Source organism: Triticum aestivum, chromosome 3B (assembly GCF_018294505.1).
Source record: "Triticum aestivum cultivar Chinese Spring chromosome 3B, IWGSC CS RefSeq v2.1, whole genome shotgun sequence".
NCBI classification, from domain to species: domain Eukaryota; kingdom Viridiplantae; phylum Streptophyta; class Magnoliopsida; order Poales; family Poaceae; genus Triticum; species Triticum aestivum.
The window spans coordinates 518,337,438-518,344,370 of NC_057801.1; the positions used below are offsets into that span (position 1 = coordinate 518,337,438).

At 47.7% G+C, this 6,933-nt stretch overlaps 1 pseudogene; it reads right to left on the reverse strand.

The window, feature by feature from the left end:
* Positions 1-2,919: 2,919 nt before the first annotated feature.
* LOC123065628 (probable WRKY transcription factor 75) lies at positions 2,920-5,820 on the reverse strand (annotated as a pseudogene).
* Positions 5,821-6,933: the final 1,113 nt, after the last annotated feature.

The following is a 6,933-nucleotide window of genomic DNA, read 5'->3' on the forward strand; positions in this document are numbered from 1 at the left end:
ACAAAAATTAAAATAGATTCGTAAATAACAAACAGAATAAACCGTTGCTTATGTAGAGGTTTTATTAGGGGATCTGTAGAGGTTGTGTTACGATTTTATTTAGTCCCTCGCGCGTCGGGTTAGACAAAGGTTTCTGTGTTCGAGCCCCAAAATATTGACACTAATTCCTATGGGTTTGCTTTTTAAGCTATATGAAAATGGCTAAATGTTTATTTTGCCTTCATATATAACTATATTTATTTCAGTACCATAGTTTTAGTGGTTATGAGAAACATCGTCACGCTAGGTCAAGGCGAGACACATCATTCATCAATCTAGCTCAGGCATGGTCCATCAAATGCAGTTTGCTCAGTCAAAAAATATTTCCTTGTGACGCCTTAGAAAATCAAATCGTTACGAGAACGTCACATTTTCAGTTTTTAAAATGACTTTTTAAAAGTCCCTTATCTCATAATGACATCATTCAGACATAGTTTATGAAATGACATTTTAAAAGTCCTTATCTCATCCTGGCATTTGATTTAGATTTTTTTTTTATCTCTACCACATCTGTATAATCTGATTGTTTTTCTTCTGTTGCAATGCACGGGCATTATTTGCTAGTAATACCAATTAAGAAGTCAAGGTATCTCACCGAGAAACGACTAGAAACTTCCATGGGCGGTGGTGGTTTATTATGAACCACCTTATTACGGGTGTGCCATGCCTGCCAATAACATCATGAGAAGAATTGGATAATGTTCAGCTTATGGTAGATAGAGGCTCTAACGTATATAGAAGCTGTTGAATTGTATATAACCTGTGTGTATCGTTATTGTGCATGTGCATATCCCTTGTAATTAGGATCAAGTCGCCCACGGCCTGCGTGCCACCTCTGTAGGGGCGATGGTTCTCCTCTCTGTATATATGGCATGTACTCTGTCAACATCAACAACAATCGTGATTATCTCTTCCAACTTGGTATCAGTTACCAGGCTCCTCCACCATGGTCGACCTTGGCACTCCTTCCTCCGGCGCCTCCAGCTCCGCCACCTCGCCGAGCTCCCTCTTCTTCGACACGGCGCCCGCCGTGGCCTCCTTTGCAGCTACTGCACCGCCCTCCCTCTCCGGCACCAATCCCCCCTCATTCGTGGCACCTCTGGCTTGTCAGGCTCTCAGTTTGCCCCGCTTTTTTCCTCCTTCACCCCGACGCCGTCGGCACCCGGCCCTCGCAACTCGATCTACAACGATCACATCACCAACCACATCAAATTCCTTCTCAATCCCGCCAAGCACAACTACCACAAGTGGAAATCCTTTTTCCTCATGGTTCTCATCTGCTATGGGGTCACTTTTCTCATCGAGCACCGACCGCCCCCCAATGCCGAGGCCCAGTATCTGGAGCTGGATGCCCACGTCGCACTCTAGATCTACGCCACCCTCATGGATCCTCTCATCGACCATGTCATCGGTGCCACCACCACCTATGATGTCTGGACCAAGATCCAGTCCTTCTTCCTTGCGAATCGGGCTGCCCGCTTCATGATGCTAAAACGACAGTACCACAACCTCAAGCAGGGTGACCTCTCTGTCACCGAATATGCCCGTCGCATGAAGCTCCTCACCGATGGACTCACCAACGTCGACCATGCCGTCACCGAGGTGGATCTCTCCACCCAGTTTCTGCACGACCTCGACAAACACCTTGAGACCATTCGTATTGTTCTCGGGGATCAGGTGCCTAACATGCCCTTCGACGCGATTCTCTCCCGCGTCGTCCTCGCCGAAGAATCCATGGCGCAGTGGTCTGCGGAGGAGAGCGCCTCGGCGTTCGCTTTCCCTGGCAGCGACTCCTCTGGTGGTAGCGCCTCTGGCTCGGCTGGGCGCTCTCATGGCGATCGCAGCGAGCGCACACCTGACCACAGCTCCGCCCGCTCCTCCGCCCCGCATCCTGAGCATCAAACCCGTGGTCGTGGTGACCGCAACGGCGACGGCGGTGACCGCGGCCGTGGCCGTAGATGTGGGCGGACCGTCGGGCGGCCACTCGTCCCAGCCTCCACCCTCTCCGTTCACGGGCTACTTCGCTGTTCGCTCCCTACGGCATGGCGCTGCGGGCTATGCGTTCACCTGTGTGTACCGTTATTGTGCATGTGCATGTCCCTTGTAATTAGGATCACGTCCCCCACGGCCTGTGTGCCACCTCTGTAGCGGCGAGGATCCGACTTGCCTGCTCCCTTCCCATGTTTCCATTCTTGCTCCCACTTCATCCTACGGTTGTTTTTTTCCCTTTTTCCTTTCTAATCTAATCATCTCCCCCCTCCGATTATAATGGGGTGGGCCCGGGCCTTATTTTGTTCCAATCAAATCAAGCCACGTACGCGGAAGTACGGATGGGCACACGCGGACGTTCTCCTCTCTCTATATATGACATGTACTCTGTCAACATCAATAACAATCGTGATTATCTCTTCCAACTGAAGCCACTCCTCCCAGTATTCAGCATCGTAGTAATACTTGGTAATGTCCAAACTCCAGCCATTGTATCCATTAGTACTCGTGACAAAGGTGCAGCGACAGAGGGCATGAAAACATCCTCAGATTCATATTGGGCATAGGTCGCTTGTCTCAATTCCCCGGACGTGCTTATTCCTCCACGTTGACAGTGAATCAGTAGCGACTCGCCATGCAAAATTGCGTACTGTTGGGGGGACATCCGATGACAAGATAAGTCACTCATCAGTGAAACAAATTTTAGATAGTAGTGAGAAAAATATTCTGGACAACTAAAGCAGAACAAATACTGCCAAAACATATCCATTTTGTTGTCTTATTTTGAATGTATCATCACGAAGAACGTAACAGACAGAGCGATAAGGTAAAAACATCATGCATACATACAGATACAGTTGTAGTACGCCCTGAATTCAGGAAGTAGGCACTTTTTTTTTTCTCCTTTACTCCCCCCTACAAGTCTACAAGTTGGCAGCAACTGGTACATACGTATTAAACATGTATTTTTGTGGCTTGACTAGGTTATTATGGAAGCTTGCCGGCCGGATGCGGATGATCAGAATTGGGAGAGGAACTGGAGCTGCTTCAGGATGGGGCCGAGCGCAATCCATGAGCTTCTCGCACGGGTGGTTGTGATGATCAGAATTGGGAGAGGAACTGGAGCTGCTTCAGGATGGGGCCGAGCGCCTCCATGAGCTTCTCGCACGGGTGGTTGTGCACACCCTCGTACGTGGTCACCACGATGGCCGTGTCCTTGGCCAGGCGCTGCACCTGCTTCTTCACGTTGCATGTGGGATGGGTGCACCGGTAGTAGCTCCTTCACGGTCAGTGGTACAAACTCGAAGAGGTAAGTATAGGAAGTGACATGATAGTAAGTGGGTTAATTTGATGTTTTATCACAGTGATGACGTGTGTAACGTGGACCAGGCACAAATAATAATGCATGTCAAACGGATGTCGTGTGTCAATACTCAACATGCAAAAATATCTACATCTTATGATCTACTCCCTCTGCTCCTAAATATCTAGCGTTTTGGTAGTTCAAATTAAACTGCCAAAATGTCAAATATTTAGGAAGGGAGGGAGTACTCTGGAAATATAATGCACCATTTAGAAGTTAAAACCAACGCATGGGAATACATTAACTGATCCCCGGGGTATCTACATCCAACCGGGCTAACCCCTTTCCATTACTTATACAACAAAGATACAATGTTCTTTACAAGAAATCTAATAGGAATAATGCTCGCAGTCAAAACCCTTCCTGATAGGAACACATCATCTTTGTTAAATGTGTGCTGAGATCTCCTTCGGAAGTAGTTTGCGTTATGTGCTCGTTTCTTTTATTTTGGGCCGGTCTACAAAATGAAGAGGGTAAGTTGACACTGAAAGGCGTACGGTGCGACTAAGTTGATGAACAGGGCACCAGCACTGGTGCATGTGGTGAATCTAGAATATATTATGACGATTTTCATGCTCGCACTGGTGAGTGATATACATGTACTCCTTCCGTCTGGAAATACTTGTCATCAAAATGAATAAAAAGAGATGTATTTAGACGTATTTTAGTTCTAAATACATCTCTTCTTATCCATTTTGATGACAAGTATATCCTTGTAGTTTATTTAGAAGATTTTATGGTGTTTTCTATTCCTTGACAGACATGTTGCGGATCACCCTTTAGTTGTCCCCATGGTGGTCGCTTGGGCAGCCAGGAATTTATCTCCTTTGTCGTACCGCAACTTCCTTCAGTAAACCCCGCCGTTGACCAGTGATCTTGTGTGCTCTACCAAACTATTTCTAGTTTTTTTTTGTAAGTGTAAATAAAGGAAGTGTTCACAAAAAATGTGGTGTCAATATGTTTGAACCCTTTACAATTATAAGAAAATGTCTTTTAGCTAGATAGCATTCCATAAATCTAAGAAATTCACCAATTAGCTCGATATATAATGTGTTGATTACCTTTGGCTTTAGGTGTCAAAGTAGGCACATTTAAAAACTTTGTACACCTATGGAAGTTAATATTTTCGTATGGTATCTATCAAGAGGACATTTTCTTGATTGTCATTTGCTTCTCTTAATTGGTCAATCACCGCTACCTCTATAGCTCGTATGTTTGTGAGCTGGCTTGATGGGATCCCGTGAGCACTAGGACCACTTATTCACATTGGTGTTAGCACTTTGTGTTTGGTTTTGCCATACTGATGTTGGTTTGATAAAAAAGAAGAATGTTCCTAATCCTATGTAGGCTATGTTCTTAGCTATGATCTTTAAAAAAAAAGTTCTTATGTAGTATCAGCTGGACCAGCATTAGATAATGATGGAGGGTAGCAACAACTTGAAGCCACTTATCGGATTTTCTTGCATTTTTTATAGGCTCTTTTGGCGTATTCGTTAGCGGGCGGCGAGGACTATGCATGGTTGTAATTGCAAAAATTCAGGAAAATGGAGAGAGAGAGAGAGAGAGGGGGGTAGGCGACGGCTGCGGCAAGCATTGGTTTCCAGTCGATAAACATTTTGCAGGTCAACCATATTCAAACAATCAATGCGGGATTGTTGGCGCACCCGAGACTAACCTACAGCGGATACGTCATGCGCATCCATGCATGCATGTAAACTTTACATGCATGGCAGATTCAGCAGTTCGGTAGTGTAGAGCCTCCTTCCACATGATCGATGCATGCATGCAAATCTAGGGTGCATGAATATTCATCCTTGCATCGGTGCATGCAATCTACTGCATGAGTACTTAGACGCAGACACGCGCATGACTGTCAGGATTAATAGTATATAGAGAAACTTAATTGGACGAACCGTACCTAGGGTTGGAGCTGTTCTTGACGGCCTTCTGCCCGTACTTCCTCCAGCGGTAGCCGTCGTCCAGGATATCGTTCTCGCTCCTCGTCTGCGAACCGCGGCTTGCTCGCCTTCTTCTTCCCCGATCTCCCCGCGCTTCCCTTCGCCTTCGCCTTCTCCTTGTTACCACTTCCACTGCCACCCGCCTCGCCGTCGTTCTCCCCATTCTGATCAGCCTGCACGGCCTCCTCCTTCTGCTCCGGCGGAGCCACCAGCCCCGTCTTGAACAGGGACGACCAGTCCACGTCCCCCATCCCCGACTGAAGGGTCAGATCAGGTGGAGTACACGACCACGGCGGCGGAGTCAGCTGCTGAAGCGCTGCGGCGAGCGGGCTGTGCTGACCGTCCGACGATGAGGCCAGCGGTGACGCGAGTGGCGGCGGTGTCGACGGCGCCGAGAAGTAGGGGACGCGAGGGAACGTGTGCGCCTCGTCGTCTCCGTGGAGACCATCCATCTCAAAGCTACGCGTGATCTCAAAGGTCGACTGGGTGAGACTTGGTACATAGTGCGTCGTCGATTTATAAAGGTGTAGGGTTTACCGCTCTGCCTGGCGGATGTGCATGTACGTGTGAATATGTGAAAGAGAAGACACTCGAAGCTGAGAGAGAGAGTTGTGCAAACGTGCACGCTCAAAGCCGGGAAGAGAGAGAGAGAGAGAGAGAGAGAGAGAGAGAGAGAGAGAGAGAGAGAGAGAGAGAGAGAGAGAGAGAGAGAGAGAGAGAGAGAGAGAGAGAGAGAGAGAGAGCAGTATGAGCATGCAACCATATCCCAACTACCTAAATTAGTTCAACCGCCCCGTCCGTCCCTGTAAAATGCATATGCATGGGGGAAGCTTGCCGAATACTGTCCCCGTAAAAGAAGAGTAGCACCTCAATCGATTCACGTAGTACCCGTAAACTACGTAGTGTAACGAAACGTTGAAAATGACAAGTTCACGACGCTAATCTTTCCGTTTACTTTCGAGCACACAAGCTTGCACTGATATGTTTTAGGTCCTTACTCTCACCTTCGACGTCATGTATAAACTATCTGTACTGTTCTTCTACTTTGAGTATGCGGGTACAACGGTATTGCCACGGCTCAGTGTTTTTTTAGAGAGAACGTCGACCTTTATTAATCATGCAAACAAATTACATAGAGTCCCTCCCGGATGCAATCCGGAGCAGAGTGATAAAAACAAAGACTCAAAGAATTCAGACTAGACCTAGCTAAAACATGAGCTAAGACATTACGGTGCCGACGAACATGCTTGAAAGACACAGACGACAGAGCTCCACAAGCCGTCTTGATATCAGAAATGATCGAGCCCACCAAGGACCGGTCACGGGTCGAAGAACACAACCTTTGCACCACCGAGAGGCAGTCAGAATGGAAGATCACATGAGTGTAGTTCTCCTGACGAGCCAAATAAGCCGCACGACGAAGAGCCAGCGCTTCAGCCATTTCCGGGGATGAGACACCCAGTAGAGGTTCTGAGGCCGCCGCCACACACTGGCCGGTGTGGTCTTGCACCACCACACCCACCGCCGAAGCATTTCGCTCCAAAGCGACTGCAGCATCTGAAGACAGAAGCAACGTTCCTTGCG